General features: G+C 38.6%; 1 pseudogene; it reads right to left on the bottom strand.

Annotated features, from left to right (window-relative positions):
• Positions 1-15,718: 15,718 nt before the first annotated feature.
• LOC100672482 (olfactory receptor 8G50-like) lies at positions 15,719-16,754 on the bottom strand (annotated as a pseudogene).
• Positions 16,755-17,074: the final 320 nt, after the last annotated feature.

Raw genomic sequence — 17,074 nt, 5'->3', positions numbered from 1 at the left:
GTCTTCTGTCGAGCATAAAGTGTTTGATTTTCAAGACTACTAGCTATCTGGTTTCTCTTCTGGTGTTTTTGCATTGTTATTTATGTTTTGTATTCTGTTTATGCCATGTATTAGGGTTCCTAGCAGTGTCCCTATGTTTTCTTCCATGATCTCGATTGTTTTAGATTTTATCTTTAATTTTTTGATCCATTTTGAGTTAGTTTTTGTGCATGATGTGAGGTATGGGTCTTGTTTCATTTTTTTTTTTTAATTGCTTGTTAGAAGAAGATTTACAGAGCAAACTAGTTTCTCATTAAGCATTTAGTACACATATTATTTTATGACAACCCCACAGCATGTCAACATTCTCCCTTCTCGACCTTGGGTTTCCTATTACCAGCTTTCCTGTCCCCTCCTGCCTTCTAGTCCTTGCCCTGGGCTGGTGTGTCCCTTTAGTCTGCTTTTGTTTTATGGGCCTATCTAATCTTTGGATGAAGTGTGAACCTTGGAGGTGACTTCATTACTGAGCTAAAAAGTGTCCAGGGACCATACTCTCGGGGTTTCTCCAGTCTCTGTCAGGCCAGTAAGTTTAGTCTTTTTTTGTGAGTTAGAGTTTTGCTCTACTTTTTTCTCCAGTTCTGTCTGGGACCCTCTATTATGATCCCTGTCAGAGTAGTAAGTGCTCATAGCCGGGTACCACCTAGTTGTACTTGATTCAGTCTGGTGGTGGCTGTGGTGCTTGCAGTCCATTAGTCCTTTGGACTAATCTTTCCTGTGTATCTTTAGTTTTCTTTATTCTTCTTTGCTTTTGAAGGGGTGAGACCAGTGAAGTATGTTTAAATGGCTGCTCACAGGCTTTTAAGACTCCAGATGCTACTCATCAAAATAGAAGGTAGAACATATTCTTTATAAATTATGTTATGCTTGTTGAGCTAGATATTCCAGGGGACCATGGTCCCCAGAGCCCTCAGCTAATAATTCAGTCCCTCAGGGAGTTTGGATGTGCCTATGGAGCTTCCATGACCTTGCCTTCTACAAGTTGTGCTGGCTTCTCCAGTATTGTGCACTGTCTTACCCTTCACCAAAGTTACCACTTATGGATCTTCCACTTCTTGATTTCATTTTGATTGTTTGTTTTGAATCTGAAGAGTGCCCCCAAATCACCAGTACTTCCCAGTGCATTGACCATGATGCTAACAAATAGTACTGTACAGTACTGTCCATGAAGCTCACAGATCACCTGCCTGAGCTGTGGGGAATGAGGCGTGGCAGTCTGATACTCTTGGAATAACCTCATACTGTCTGCTGCAGAGACTGTTTTATTAGAATCATCTTGCTAATTTTAATCCCAGACTTATTTCCTTCACATGTAAAAACAAAATTATAAATAATCCAACGTGATGGTTGGAATCAGAACTCTGACAAAGAGTGGATTTATTCATTGAAATATGTGGTGCCCTGGATATAAACTACAATTATCCTTTCACTCTGGCTATCCTTGCTTTGGACCCTGGTGGTGTGGTGGTTAAGAGTTCCGCTGCTAACCAAAAAGGTCAACAGATTGAATCCACCAGCTGCTCCTTGGAAACCCATAGGGCAGTTCCAGTCTGTCCTATAGGGCTGCTATGAGTCACAATCGACTCGACGTTTACGGTTCTTCTTTTTCTTTTATCCTTTCTTTATACCTCTACACTTATAGGAATTATACTCAATCATACAAACATTGATTAAATAACTAAAATGAGATTTGACTTGAAGTGATACAGGAAAGGCTTATGCCTTCGTGGAGTTCAGTTAGAAAAAAAAAAAAAGGAAGGCTAGACTAAAATGTCACAAAACAGTAAACAATGCAAGGTTGAAGTATATACTTGAGTGAGAAGTTGAATGTCAGGTCTCTTTAGAAGTCAGAGAAAGCAGCATGGAGAAAGTTATTATCAAGTACGTCTTGAAGACAAAGAAATAAAAGCTAGATAGGATATAGAAATCTTAATTTTAAGTAGAAGGGATAAAATGATTATAAATAGGACGTGGGATGAAGCAGTGTGCTTGTGGAATATGGAGGCTGTTCTGAGGAGAACGAATTTTTTTTTTTCTTTTCCTGTAGAATAGTAAGAGATGAAGTGGGTGGCATTAGGTAGATAGGACTTTGAAAGTCATATGGAGTAGTTTTGACATGAAATTAATTAATTCATTTATTTTCACTGTCTGGTAAACACCAAATTCTCATTATATATCAAACGATAAGCTGGGTGTCATGAGAGACACGTAAATGAGATAGACATGGACCCTATTGTCAAGATGTTTACTCTCCTAGGTAGAAAGGAGACATTTACTTCTTTTTCTTTTTTTTTCCTAATTCTATCCTTGTTTTTCCCTCCTTGGTGCCTTGGTTTACTGTCCCCTAACTCTATTTTAGACTGTGTAAATTCTCTAAAACTAATTGCTTCTTTGTAAGACCCTGAAGAATAAATATAACCATAGTTAGTTGTTTCCATTTTATTTTCTAGATGTGATACCAAAATCCACATTGGTTGTTGGAAATCAGGAATGAATTGAGTTGGATAGAGATGCACTTTCTGAATGATGAGTCCTAAATATGTGTGGGGATAAGCTTACCTACACGTTCAGTTACTATTGCAGTTTGTGGACTCAGTAGCCTATTTTCTTTCAATGGTGTTTAATTCAGTGTGGAGAAGTCACAATATAAAAGTATTCAATTTATGTGACCTCAGGCACATCATCACCGTTGTTACTTCATTTCCAAAGAAAAAGACTTGAACTCTATTGCCTTCAAGGTCCCTTCCATTTTTATCAAGCTTTGAGAGAAATGGAATCCACAGAACAAGGGATTGAAGAGCTACAACACATTGGTGTAGGTGACTAAGAATACGATAAATGCCTTTCTTGGAAATCTTAAAAATAACATAATGGTTTACAATCATTTTTCCCTAGAGACAAAGAACTTACTGATTGGATCTTTTTGTTTTTGTGCTTCTGAGGCTTTTTCTCACTTTTAAAAATTGAAATCTTTCATTATCCCTCCTCCATAGTGTTTGCCATACTCAGTCTCAGATGTGTTATTTCCTTGTACTGAACATAGATGATATCCTGAAACCCAAATTCATCTGCAAGGCCTATGTTTCAGGGAACTCACAGCACACCTTTACCTTGGACTTCCAAGAGACAAGGAACCGTGACATTAATCTGAATGTTGTTTTGTTTTTCTGGAATAATTAAAAAAACCAAACCTGTTGCTATTGAGTCGATTCCAACTCATAGAGATCCTATAAGACAGGGTATATCTACCTCACAGGGTTTCCAAGGAGTGGCTGGTAGATTAGAACTGCCAATCTTTTGGTTAGCTGCTGAATGCTTAACCACTGTGCCACTAGTGTTCCTTGGAATACACAGAGGATGGTAAATTTGTCAATTCCCGAGGAAAAATATTTCTGAGTCCATAAACAGCACAGACTTTAATTCTCTCAGGTATGAGTTAAAATTCAAGAAAGAAATGTTTCTACTGAGTCTAAAGTATTAACAGGATTTATTGTTATACAGTGATAATTCCTTTATTTTGACTACTCTTCTATATCTTGAGAGGTCATTGTTAAGTCAGTTCCATTTGCACCCATCTACTACAATCTAAAAAAAAAAAAATATATTTTTTATAACTATAATCTGTACTTTTAGAATGAACACCAGCATACTCACCCAGTGATACCAGATTCACTCTTTCTTGTTCTTGGGCCCACTTGTTTCCTTGGTATGAATGGACAGGAAATCTCTTCAATTCTCTGTTATTCCCTATTTTAGGTGGATTATAGCACATGAGTCAGAATCGAGTTGATGGCACTGGGTTTGGTATTTTCGTTTTTGGTGGACGCAAGAGTTTGTCTTTCTTGTGAACCTTAGCCTACATGTTGACCTCTACATACTGAGTATTCAGGAAAGGTCTTTCTGTAAGAGGAAAGAAGAAAATATATTCCTGTCAAGACATAAATGGTTTATACTCTCAATCTCTGAGTCAATTCTGCTTCTACCAAAAGGCTGTGCATATGTTGTGGGCTATTCAGTTATGTACTTCCTCTCATTTATCTAGAGATTCACCATTTATAAAAACATATATGCTTCTTTTCCTGTCTCCTGAATACCTGGCTCTGTATGCCATCTCCACCACTCCTAGATGGACTGTGCAGTGCCTAGTGGCTTGGGAGCCACTTCCCTGGCCCGAGCTGCCAAGCCAGTGGGCTCCCTTGGGGATTTTTTTTTTTCCTCAATTTCTTGCCTCTCTCCACCATTCTTCCCTTCTTTTCCCCTGAACACTGGGTGCCGTGTGCCCTCTCTGCTCCTTCTAGATGGGCTGTGCAGTGCCGCTCAGCTGGGAACCCACTTCCCCTGTCCATGCCACCACGCCAGTGGGCTCGCTCCGTGCTTTTTTGTTTGTTTGTTTTTCTCTCTTCTTTTCTTTTCTTGATTTCTTGTCTCCTTCTACCTTGCTTCTTTACCCTTCTCCTGAATACCTAGAGCCATTTGCCATATCTGCTCTTTCTTAATTGGCTGTGCAGTACCACTCAGCTGGGGATTTGTTTCTGGTGGGCTCCCTTGGGCATTTTTTCCCTTTATTTTCTTTCTTCTTCTTTTCCTCAGTTTCTTTTTCTTTCTACATACTTTCCTTACCCTTTGTCTTTGTCACCTAGTGCTGCTATAACAGAAAAACCACAAGTGAATGGCTTTAGCAAGAGAAGTTTATTTCCTCATAGTAAAGTAGGCTATAAGTCCAAATTCAGGTAATCATCTCCAGGGGAAGGCTTTCTCTCTCTGTCGGCCTTCTCATCAATTTTCTCCCAGGCTAGGAGCTTCTCCATTTAGGAACTCTGGGTCCAAAGGATGCGCTCTGTTCCCATCGCTGCTTTCTAGATATAATGAGGTTCACTCTCTCTGCTCACTTCCCTTTCCTTTTTATCTCTTGCAAGATAAATGGTAGTTCAGGCTACACCCCCAGGGAAAGTCCCTTTGTAATTGATCAGGGTTGTGACCTGGTCAAGGTATTACAGTCTTACTCTAATTCTCTTTAAAATAAAACAAGAATCACAAAATTGAGGAAAACCACAGAAGACTGTGAATCATGGCCTAACTAAGTTGGCACATGTTTTTTGGTGACACAGTTCAATCCATAACACCCTTCTCCTGAACTCCTGGTGCCATGTGCCGTCTCTGCTCCTTCTTGACAGGCAGTGCAGTGTCACTCAGCTGGGAAACTGCTTTGTTTCTGGTGGGCTCCCTTGGGGCATTTTTCTTTTCTCTCCTTTTTTTTCTTTTCTCTCTCTACTTCCCTTCTTTACCCTTCTCCTGAATACCGAGTGCCGTGTTCCATCTCCACTTCTGGATGGCCTGTGCAGCTCTAATTAGCTGGGGACCCACATCCAGTTGACTCCCTTGGGGCATTTTATTATTTTTTTTATTGGTTTCTTGTTTCAGTCTATACTCGTATTCATTTTTCCCAACCAAGTAAGCTTCTCTCATTTCTTTATTTTTTTAAAATCTAGTTTCTTATCTCTCCCTTCCTTTCTTTGCTTTCTCCCACCCACCCAGCTACATATGCCGTGTCTGTCCCTTCTTGATGGGCTGTGCCTCACTGCCTGGCTAGAAAGCCACCAGCACATGACTTCCCAGGTCTGTGCCACTCCAACAACAGGATCCTTCAGCACTTTTTTTTTTTTGCTCTTGTTTCTTTCTCTTCTTTTCAACACCCACTTAGCTTCATGCATCAGAACCCCCCACCACCACCTATCTGCACTGTGCACTGACCATCACACACCTGAAAAGCACAGGCATGGAACCTGCCCTGCACTGACACCAGTCCTTGTCCTGTCAGCCCCTGTACATGCCACAAACAACCCATCCCAGCCACTCTCCTTCTACTGGGCCTGCCCTGCTGCACCATAGTTGAGCAACTGGCCCTGCCCACTAGTCAAGGTGGTGAGAAGCATCATGCCCACAGACGAGCAAACAACAAAGAACGCCCAGCCAAACTACTCAGTCATAACCAAATAAAAGAAAAAGCAGGTCAAAACAAACAAATATAAAATCAATAAATGAAGAAATTAACTGCTGAATATACCGAAGGCAACAGGCAATATCAAAACATATAGAAATACAGGACAGAATGGATCCAGTAGGCATCCAAAATAAAACACCAGATGACCTTCTGGAAGGAAAAGAGGCACTGGAACTACCCGATAGGAAATTCAAATCTCTAATAGTAAGAGCTATCCAAGAGTTGAAGGAAAAAACAGATCAAAATGAAGAAAAACAGGCAAAATTATGGAAAAGGCAGACAAAATTATGGAAAACACAGATAAAATCATGAAAGAATTCAGGAAAAGAATACAAGAACAAAATGTCAAAATAAATTCAGAATTAGAAATCATACAAAAACAGCAGTTAGAAATCCAAAAGATAAACAACAAAATTTCAGAAATGGACAATGTCATAGGTCAGAGGAGGAGGTTTGAAACTATGGAAGACAGGATGAGCTAAATATAAGATAAATCCTTGGATAGTGCTTTGTTTGAGGAAAATACAGAGAAAAGAACAAAGAAAAATGAACAAACCTGAAAATGACATAGGCTACAATCTAAAGCAAAAATTGGCAAGGGTTCAAAATTCCAGAAGAGGGGAAGGAGGATGGAAAACACAGAGAGGATCATTGAAGAATTGCTGACAAAAAAACTTCCCTAGTATCATTAAGATGAAAAGCTGCCTATCCAAGAAGCCCAGTGAACTCCATATAGGATAGAACTCAAAAGAAAATCAAGGCATATCATAATCTCACTCACTGAAACCAAAGACAAAGAATACTCACAGCAGCTCAATAAAAAGGAAAATTCACTTACACAGTGGAAACAATAAGACTAAGCTCTGATTACTTGACAGAAGTCATGCAGGCAAGAAGGCAATGGGATAATAACACAAAACTTTGACGGAAAGAAATTGCCAACCAAGAATAATGTATCCTGCAAAACTCCCACTCAAATATGATGATGAAATTAGGAAAACAGCTCAGAAGGGACAGGAAAGACCTAAAGACCAAAGAGAGTCTGTATGCTTCATTATTTTAAAGTACAAGCCCAGAAAGCAAGAAGATAAAAGTGAGTTCCTCATTCTTGATCAGTACTCCTTCCACCCTCTTGTCAGTTGAGGGCTTGCAATAAAGACAGCGTGCACTGATTTTTTTCAGTTTGGAAGGGTATATCACAAATGGGGTCACTGTGACCACCCAGGCATCCATCGTTTTGTATTTTGTATCCCTCTATTTTTTTTATTGTGACAAAAAAAAAGGTTTATCTACATGCAGCCTGGACGCATGGGGCCCAATGCAGCCACCCTTTTTTTCATATTACAGGAACCTGAGACTCTCAAGACAAGGGGATAAGATCCCATGACTGACTTGTCTGTCCATGGGAAGTTCTGAATTCTCCAGCTCCTATGGTTGCTAAGAATCAAAATATGAGAAAACATTTTTGTGACCATGGTTTGAAGATCAGTACAAATTTATCTAAGTTTCAATATAAATTTAAAGTATACTATCTAAAATCTTTCACATTCATTACTTGTTACTTCTCTTTTACCTAAGTACACAATCAGAAGTAGAATTTTAAGAAAACTTAAGAAGGATTACTGTTCTCTGAAATGAGGCACTCAATTTAGCCACACTGAATAAAAGCACTTTCCAGTGGTGGCCATTGACTATGTTCTGTAATTGTCATGAACACTATGGGTCAGTTACCAATACATATCTTTAGTTTTCATGGCATCTTAACTATAACTGCTTATCAGAGTTTGTAGTGTCCTTCAAAGTCTTCTTATAATTTGCTGGAACTGAACATCAGATATCACACTGTAAGAGCCATTTTGGTCTTCTTTTAGACAAACGTCTTGATCTTAGTAGAATGTGATTTCATTGTATCATGCATGGACAATACTAAGTCATAGAGTCACCAAGGTCTTGGATCAAGCATAATGTGTGAAACATGGGTGAAACATGGACTAACATAGCAACACAATATTTGAGGTTAGGATTGTTCTGGAGAATCCAAGCTATAGTGTTACATTATTTTGGAAATTAAAAAATAGTTTGGGTTTACTTGCGGAACAGTCAAATATCAAAGGGAAGTTTTGCTGTCATTGTCATTTTCAGGTGCCCTCAACTCCATTCTGACTCACAGCGACCCTATATACAACAGAGCCAAGCATCGCCTGGTCCTGCTCCATCCTCAGAATCCCTGTTATGCTCGAGCCCATTGTTGTAGTCACTGTGTCAGTCTATGTCACTGAGGGCCTTCCTCTTTTTTCTGACACTCTACTCCACCAAACATGATGTCCTTCTCCAGGGTTTCGTTCCTCCTGACAACATGTCCAAAGTATGTGAGACGAAATCTTGCTATCCTCACTTCTAAGGAGCATTCTGGCTGTACTTCTTCCAAGATAGATTTGTTCATTGTTCTGGTAGTCTGTGGTATAGTCAGTATTCTTCACCAACACTGTAATTCAATGGCATCAATTCTTCTTCCATTTCCCTTGTTCATTGTCCAACTTTGGAATGCATAGGTGGCATTTGAAAATACCATGGTTTAGCTCAGGTGCACCTTAGTCTTCCATGTGACATCTTTGCTTTTTAACACTTTGAAAAGGTCTTTTACAGCAGATTTGTCCAATGCAGTACATCGTCTGATTTCTTGATTGTTGCTTTCTTGGGCATTGATTATGGGTTCAAGTAAAATGAAATTCTTGACAAATTCAATATTTCCTCCCTTTATCATCATGTTCCTTATTGGTCTGGTTTTGAGGATATTTGTTTACTTTATGTTGAGGTGCAATCCATACTGAAGGCTGTAGTATGATCTTCATCAGCAAGTGCTTCAGGTCCACCACACAAAGCATTATAAATCCCAAGAAAGATGAAAAGAAAAACCACAGTTAAGCATATCAATGGGGACCTACTAAAAAAGTAAAGAGAAGGAGAAAATCGTAAATACGCTAGAGAAATGATTATTAACTTTAAAGGAACAGCAATTTGATATTTCAGTTCTCAAACGATGAAGTCAGAAGACAACGAGAAAACCTTTTTAAAGTTCTAAACAAAACAACAGTGTACCTAAAATTTTACAGTCACTGTTAATATACTTAAAAAATGATGTTTCAAAAATAAAAGTATTCCAGATGAATAAATAATAACAATAATTGTCTCTATTAGATACAAACTTCAAGAAATATTAAAGTTCATCTTCTGGCAAAAATAAACTGAATGGATATTTCTATCTACACAAAGTAATAAAGACTGGCAAACATGGAGGGAAATATAAAAGGCATTTCTGTCATCTTAAAATTTCTTTAAGATATAAATACTAATGAATAATAATAGCAATGTGTCTTAGGCTGGGTTCTCTAGAGAAGCAAAACCAGTAAAGCATATGTTTGTATGTATGTACACAGAGAGAGAGAGACAAAGAAAAAGATCCATAACAAGGAAATGCCTCATGCAGTTTTTAGAGGATGGAAGTCCTAAAGCTGTGGGGTAGGAAAGAATATCCTCCTGATTCATGTATCTGCAGGGGCTGGCAAACCCAACATCAGCAGGCTGGAGTGCAGAGCTGTAGCAGGCTGTGAAGATCAACGAATCTCAAGATCCTCAGGCAAGCTGCTAGCTCAAGTCCCAAGAATCAGAGGACAGGCGGAATCCAGCTGCAGGATTCAAACAAGCAAAAGCCCTAGAAGGTGAGCAAGAAGTAAGTTAGTGGAGGAGGGTGGAGGGATGAAGGGTGAGGAGTCAGATAGCCATCACAGGCCCTACCCCCCCCAGTACCACTCAACAGATTCCATCATGGGGGTGATCACGTATCAGATTTCAACAGGAAAGTGATCAGAACATTATATAACTGCCAAAACCCTGTGAATCATGGCTCAGCCAAGCTGGCATGCAATCTTAACCATCACATAATGTATTATGGATTTTATAACATATGTAGAATAAAACAGATAACAACACTAGTACGGATCATGGGAAGAAGGAATGGAAAGTATACTGTAAATTTCCTACATTATACATGACTTGAAGATGGACTGTGATAAGCTAAAGCGGTAAAACTTTAATGATCATCAAAAATAAAAACAAAGGTGTAAGTGAGAAGTCAATGTTTTTGATATTGTTTTAGACGCCCTCAAGCTGATCTCCACTCACACTGACCCCATGTGACAGAAAAAAAGTAGCCCCATAAGTTTTTCTTGGCTGCATTCATCATAGAAGCATATAACCAGGTCTTTCTCCTGTGAAGGTGCTGGATGGGTTTAGCATTTTAGAAGACAATAGCTTAACCATTTGCACCTCAAGGACTCATTGATAAGCCAATAAAGCCAAAACAAAACTCTTTGCCCTCCAGTCAATTCCAAATCTAGTGAACCTATAAAACAGAGTAGAACTGCCCCATAGGGTTTTCAAGGCATGGCTGGTGAATTTAAACTGACAGCCTTTTGCTTAGCAGTGGAGTTCTTAACCACTGTGTCACCAGGGCTCCTGATAAGCCAATAAGTGGAGATAAAAAGAATACAAGTTAAATGAAGAAAGATTCATTCTTACAAACAGAAAACAAGTAGCAATATGGTAAGTTTGTAATTAATCATAACAAAAATTACTTTAAATATAATCTAAACACTAATTAAAAAGTAGAGAATGTCAGGGGAGAAAAAAAAAAAACAAACAAACCAGCAATGCATGTGTTCTAAAAGAAAAATGAAATAACCAGCCGAGCAACCAACAAAACAAAACAAAACAAAAAAACACACACACTTTAAATATAAAGTGACGGAAGTTAAACAGTAAAAAGACAGAAACAGATGTACGATGTAAAAAGAACACAAAACCTGTAACCAAACCTGTTGCCATCAAGTCAATCCTGACTCATAGCAACCCTATAGGACAGAGTAGAACTGCCCCATACAGTTTCCAAGGAGCGATTAGCTAAATCAATACCAGTGAAACTAGATATAAGAAAAAAGAAATCTACCAGGGGCAAAGAGAAATATTTTATGATGACAAAATACATGAAAACCCAAATGTGTATGCACCTAGTAACAGGATGTCATAATAGACATGTCTGTCTGTGAGGTCTTGCTCTTCAGATAGATGGGACTACCACACATCATTTGAATACCAGTTTGCTACCTAGCAGTCAGGAAATTGTCTCCTGGCAGAGGGCAAACCTGGTTGTGAGGCTTATATCATGAGTTTTTCTTTACTCAGCAATCATAGTTTTGTAATACTTGTCCATTGCTTAAAATCAATTAATCTGTATATTTTACCCAGTTTTATTTATTGTTTTGGCAAGAGTACCAATGACACTGTCCAGGCTCAAGTATAAGTTAAACTTTCACATTGCTGAAATCTTCCCTCAATTTCAGTCTAAAATGATGTAATCCATCAGATCTAGAACGGCAAAATACTGACAGTATTTATTTAATAAAAAGAAGAAAAAAAAATCTTCCCTCAAATTCCCTCAACATGTCATCACATTTATTCTTTCCCACCTCTTTGAATCTGCTCAACTGAGGGCAAGGCCAGCATTCAAAAACTTTGTCTTTCACCTTGAAGTCATTTGTTTGTTCACATGGCTCAAGCATCTTCCCACATTTTTGCCAGGATCCCAACTTGCCAACCCAGGGGAAGACAGCCTGTGTTTTCCACCATGGTGATCCTCATTCTCATTTCCCTGTTCTACAGTCTGAGACAATAAAGCCCCAAATGCCCAAGGCCATGCAGCAAATATTGAAATAAATATGGCTGTGATTTATTTCTACTTTCCTGAGTCTTTGATTACTATGAAGACAAATGTTTTATACAAAATTATTAAATGTCTGTGAAAAAAACTTTTGGTTGACGTTTATGCCTATTCCAGCAGCCCAGTGCTTTCTCAGAACCCTAGCTTCCTGAAGGCCTCTGGAAATTCAGTTCCTCTCATCTACCCTCTTCTCACCCATTGGTCCTGACCAAGCTTCTCTGACCTTGTACTGGAGTCAGTTCTGAATGTTAAAAAAACAACAAACAGAAAAAAGGGAATGCACATTCACATTTACAAAAGAAAGACACAACATTGAACTTCCTCATGAATCACCTGTGAGATTATGAGAATTTTTTGCTTTCTTCCTTATGATTTCTCTATTTTCAAGTTTTGTGCATTAGTTTTGCAATCATGAACAGACAATAAAAGTTGCAGTTTAAACACAAGATAAATTTTAGAGAAAATATAATTATTTTCTATTTTTTGAGAAACATAAAGAAAAAAAACTAAGATTTTGTCTACCACTACAATAAAATTCTTTCAAATATCCAGTTTAATGTTAATTTTTCCATAAAAAGTGAGTTCAATTCAGTCAGACAGCAATCCTCTGGCTTAAGTTCCAAGAATCTGAGGTCAATTGGTCACTACCTGGAAGTGGGATCCAGATGGAGAGAGAAAGAGCCTCACTAGGACACAAACATATATCTTAGATGCAGGCCACACTCCAGGGAAGGGCATAACTTTAGTAAGGGTAGGAATGAGTCATGCCCTTCTGCAAGGCTGTGACCCAAGACACACTCTATACCAGTCCTTCCTCATCAACATGTAGGGGTCAAGACAGACAACACATACGATGGAGGACAGCCATACAATATTGGGATTCATGGCCTAGCCAAGTTGACACTTAACTCCAGCCATCACAGATTTTGTATACCTCACTTGCATGAAACTCTGTAGGGGCAGTTCTACTCTGTCCTATAGGGTTGCTATGAGTCGGGATCAACTCAACAACAATAGGTTTGGTTTTTGTTTGCATAGTCTGATTCAGTCATTGTGTGTGAGTCACAAAGACCATGGCTACAAGGGCCATATTAAGTAATTCAGTACACTGGAAATATATTTTAAAAAATCCTCTGAAACACATACAATTCTTATAGACAATAAATTTCACCTATCACCCTTTTTTTAAAACCCTTTAGTGCGGAAAAAGAAAAAAAGCTTCTCACCGTATGTTATTTGTTCAATATCTGGAGTAATAAAATAAAAATTATACATAGTGCTTGTAAAATATGTCCAAGCAGTATACATTTAAGTGTATAATACAGATACATACACATTTATGTTACACATAAATATAAACAAATATAAGGATCACAAACATGTATATATATACATATACAGATGAACACACAAACACACTTTTTTTTAGGATTAAAATATGAGATGTGGAGATAAGGACTAATTAGCACATAGAAAGCCAAGAAAGAAGTTTCTTCCAGTTTCCAAAGAGGGAAATATCGTCACCTCTCTCATTACAACTTGTGATTTTACGTGGGAGGTGAAGGGTGATATCACATTGGGGTATTAATATTAACTATTTGCTAGTGACAAAGCAAACAAAGCATGTCAGACCAGTCAGATGATTTTAAAAATACATTTTAACCAGGTGTAAATGCTCACGCTCGGTCAAAAAAGCCCCAGTAGCCCTGTGCTCTGCCTCTGGGCACAGCTTTATACAGATCAGCAGTCAAAAACATGATGTTGTTTGGAGATGTCCATGCTTGTCTCCTTAATGCAACTGTTTTGGAGGCTTAGAATCTCAGCAGCATTAAAACAAAAACATCAGGAGTTCTAATCTAGAAATGGTCCTAAAAGTAAAGTGAAATATCTGGTCTTTAAAAGTCTGAAGAAGCCTTCTAGGGAAAGATAGGGAAATGGATCCAGGTGCTGCTACCATGGGCAAGAGAAGTTGTGGGAGTTCAGCAACTGGCAGGAGAAGCTGGCAGGACCTGGTGCCACGAAGAGCTTCTGAGAGTTCTCAGTAGAAAGGACTCCAAGGCAACTGTTTATTTTGTTATCGTTGTTTATTGCCTCTGAGGAGGACTAATAAGAGTTTTCTGGTTGCTGTTCTAAAAATCACCAATGGGAGCTTATTTGGGAAAGGGAAAGAGTGGGGAATTTATTACTTGGAAGTCTTCCCAAACTATCATCTGAGTCACATTTTCTATTTTAAACTTCCTCTTTACTAGGTGTCTTAGCTATCTAGTCCTGCTACGGAAATACCACGAGTGGATGGCTTTAACGAAAGGAATTTATTCTCTCACAGTCTAGCAGGCGAGAAGTCCAAATTCAGGGTGTCAGCTTCAGGGGAAGGCTTTCTCTCTCTGTCAGCTCTGGGAGAAGGTCCTTGTCATCAACCTTCCCCTAGGTTAGGAGCTTCTCAGCACAAATACTCTGGGTCCAAAGATGTGCTCCTCTCCTTGTTTTTTATGGTTGATGGTAATGAAGTCTCCCTATCTCTCTGCTGTCTTCTCTATTTATATCTCAAAAGAGATTGACTCAAGACACAACCTAAGCTTGTAGATTGAGTCCTGCCTCATTAATATAACTGCCTCTAATTCTGCTTCATTAACATCACAGAGGCAGGATTTATAGCACATAGGAAAATCGTATCAGATGACAAAACGGTGAACAATCACACAATACTGGGAACCATGACCTAGCTAAGTTGACACATATTTTTGGGGGGCACAATTCAATCCATAACCCTAGGTAAGGAGGGAGATTCTCAAATTTTATTTCAAGGCCCAGGCAATTATTGTCTATGAAATAATTCTGTCCCCCTATTTTTTTTTCTTTTTTCAGAATAAATATTGAGTCTTTGAGGAGGAGGGGTACTAGTAATTAGTCAAAAATAATTTCCCAGTTTTTAAATTTGCATGTGACTAAGTGATCTGTATGATTTTAATGCATGGTCAAAAATGTCACTTCTACGTCTGTGATTCCATAACGTGGGTGAAAACAAAATTTTTTTAGATATAGGGGAAAATGAATATATGATTCTCAAGGAAAGGGAGGTAGTAGCACAATACTAAAACTGTGAAGGAAAGAATGTAGCATAAAAAAAAATTTTTTTTTTTTTAATAAAGGAATAAGTAATAATACACTTAATATATTTGGCCATGCTTAGTCTATCAGTGTCTTCCACTTCAGAGTTATTATCTTGTGGGCAGGAATTATGTGTTATTATCCATCACCAGTGAAAAAGAGGAAGACCCCCAACAAGACGGATTGGCAGAGTGGCTGCAACAATGGACTCAAGCATAACAATGATTGGGATGATGCCACAGGACCAGGCAGTGTTTAATTGTGTTGTACACAGGGTCTCCATGAGTCAGAACAAACTTGACAGCACCTAAAACAACAACAAAATCCATCATCTGCATCCGCATTCCTTAATATACTTCTCTATACTTCATAACTAGAAGGGATTAAATTTTGTAAATTTCAAGTGGTTAAAAATTATTTATTTTAGAGATCACTTTTTCCAGAAGAGTTTGTACACTCATTGGTAAACAAGAGTCAATACACAAAAATATATTAAGATCAAAGGACACAGACCAAAATGATCATTCTATGAATTCTGATAGATCTTATCTAACAAAGTTCCAAATGCCATTTATATAATTTATAATCTCCTCACATGAAGGCCTTTGAAGATTTTTTAAAAAATGATTGGAGGTAATATAGATTACTATAGGTGACCTCTGGGACTTCCTAGAATTGACACTGCCCTCCATGTGACTGTCTTCCATGTGGCACTATGAATCCAGTCTTCTCCTTGGGATCTTTCTTCCAAATAATAGAGTGTTGGAAATAATCTCACTACTTGTGTATATATGTTGCTATCTCTGGACTCCTTCCTTACTGAATCTTCTCCAAGAGTTATAAATCTTTGCTAATGCAAAATAGCCTTTTCTCAATGATTTTTTTTTTAGAGCACCTTTGACATTCTTATTCCTCAGGCTGTAGATCAGGGGGTTCAGCATTGGCACAATAACGGTGTAAAACACAGAAGACACTTTGCCTTAGTCCGTGGAGCTGACCCTTGATGGCTGAAGGTACATGAAGGCTGCAGAACCATAGAAGATTGTGACAACTGAGATGTGGAAACTGCATGTGCTGAAGGCTTTGGACCTGCCCTCAGTGGAGTAGATTTGCAGGATGCTGGAAATGATGGAGACATAGGAGCCAAGGATGGCCAAGGTTGATGCAAGAATATTAAATTCAATGAGATACAAAAGTACCAGTTCATTGATGTAAGTGCTGGAGCAGGAGAGCTCCAGTAGTGGAAAAAGATCACAGAAGTAATGGTTGATTATTTTAGCCTTGCAGAAAACCACTCTTAGCGTACAACCCGTGTGAACTGTGGCACCAATCAAGCCCATCATATATACCTCAACTACCAACCAGGAGCAGACCTGACAAGACATCGTGACGTTGTAAAGCAATGGATTACGGATGGCAACATAGCAATAGTATGCTATCACAGCCAATGTATGACATTCCGATATAATAAAAAAAATGAAGAAGTAGAACTGAGTCATGCATTCGGGGTAGGAGATGGTGTTCTTCTCTGTCACAAAGTTCACCAGCATTTTGGGGGTAATGACAGTGGAATAGCAGAGATTAATGGAGGACAAACTGTTGAGGAAATAGTACATGGGGTTGTGCAGGTGAGAACTGAGCCCAATCAGTGTGATCATGCCCAGATTCCCCACCACTGTGACCACTTAGGTTCCTAGGAAGAAAAGAAAGATGGGCAGCTGGAGTTCTGGCTTTTCTGTTAGCCCAGCAAGGATGAACTCAGTCACTGTGGAGTGATTTCCTGCTGCCATTTTCCTATGGGAATTCTATAGAGGAAGAGAAGAAGAAATTAGAGGTAGGTGTTAATTTATGCAGTGTGAAACAGAAGTCTTATCATTTGGGTAGCTCCAGTTCTTTCTCCCAGTCCCTGCTGTATGTTAAAAGTTAAAGATTCTGGGATCTCAGTATTATGGGTCATGCAAATACACATCAAATGGAATTGTATATACTTTTTTGTTTCTGTGCTCTAAGAGTAAGTCTTTGTATTAACCAGTCTCTGAACATCCAAAGACCTGTTCTGTTAACTTAGAATAATGAGTGTTCTGAGACTCAGTGGTGCAATGGTGAAGTACTCAGCTGCTAACTAGAAGACTGGAGGTTCAAACTCATCGAGT

This window comes from Loxodonta africana, chromosome 15 (genome assembly GCF_030014295.1).
Source record: "Loxodonta africana isolate mLoxAfr1 chromosome 15, mLoxAfr1.hap2, whole genome shotgun sequence".
Classification (NCBI taxonomy): Eukaryota; Metazoa; Chordata; class Mammalia; order Proboscidea; family Elephantidae; genus Loxodonta; species Loxodonta africana.
Note: the sequence above shows the minus strand (reverse complement) of the source record. Positions and strands in the feature narration are given on the sequence as shown.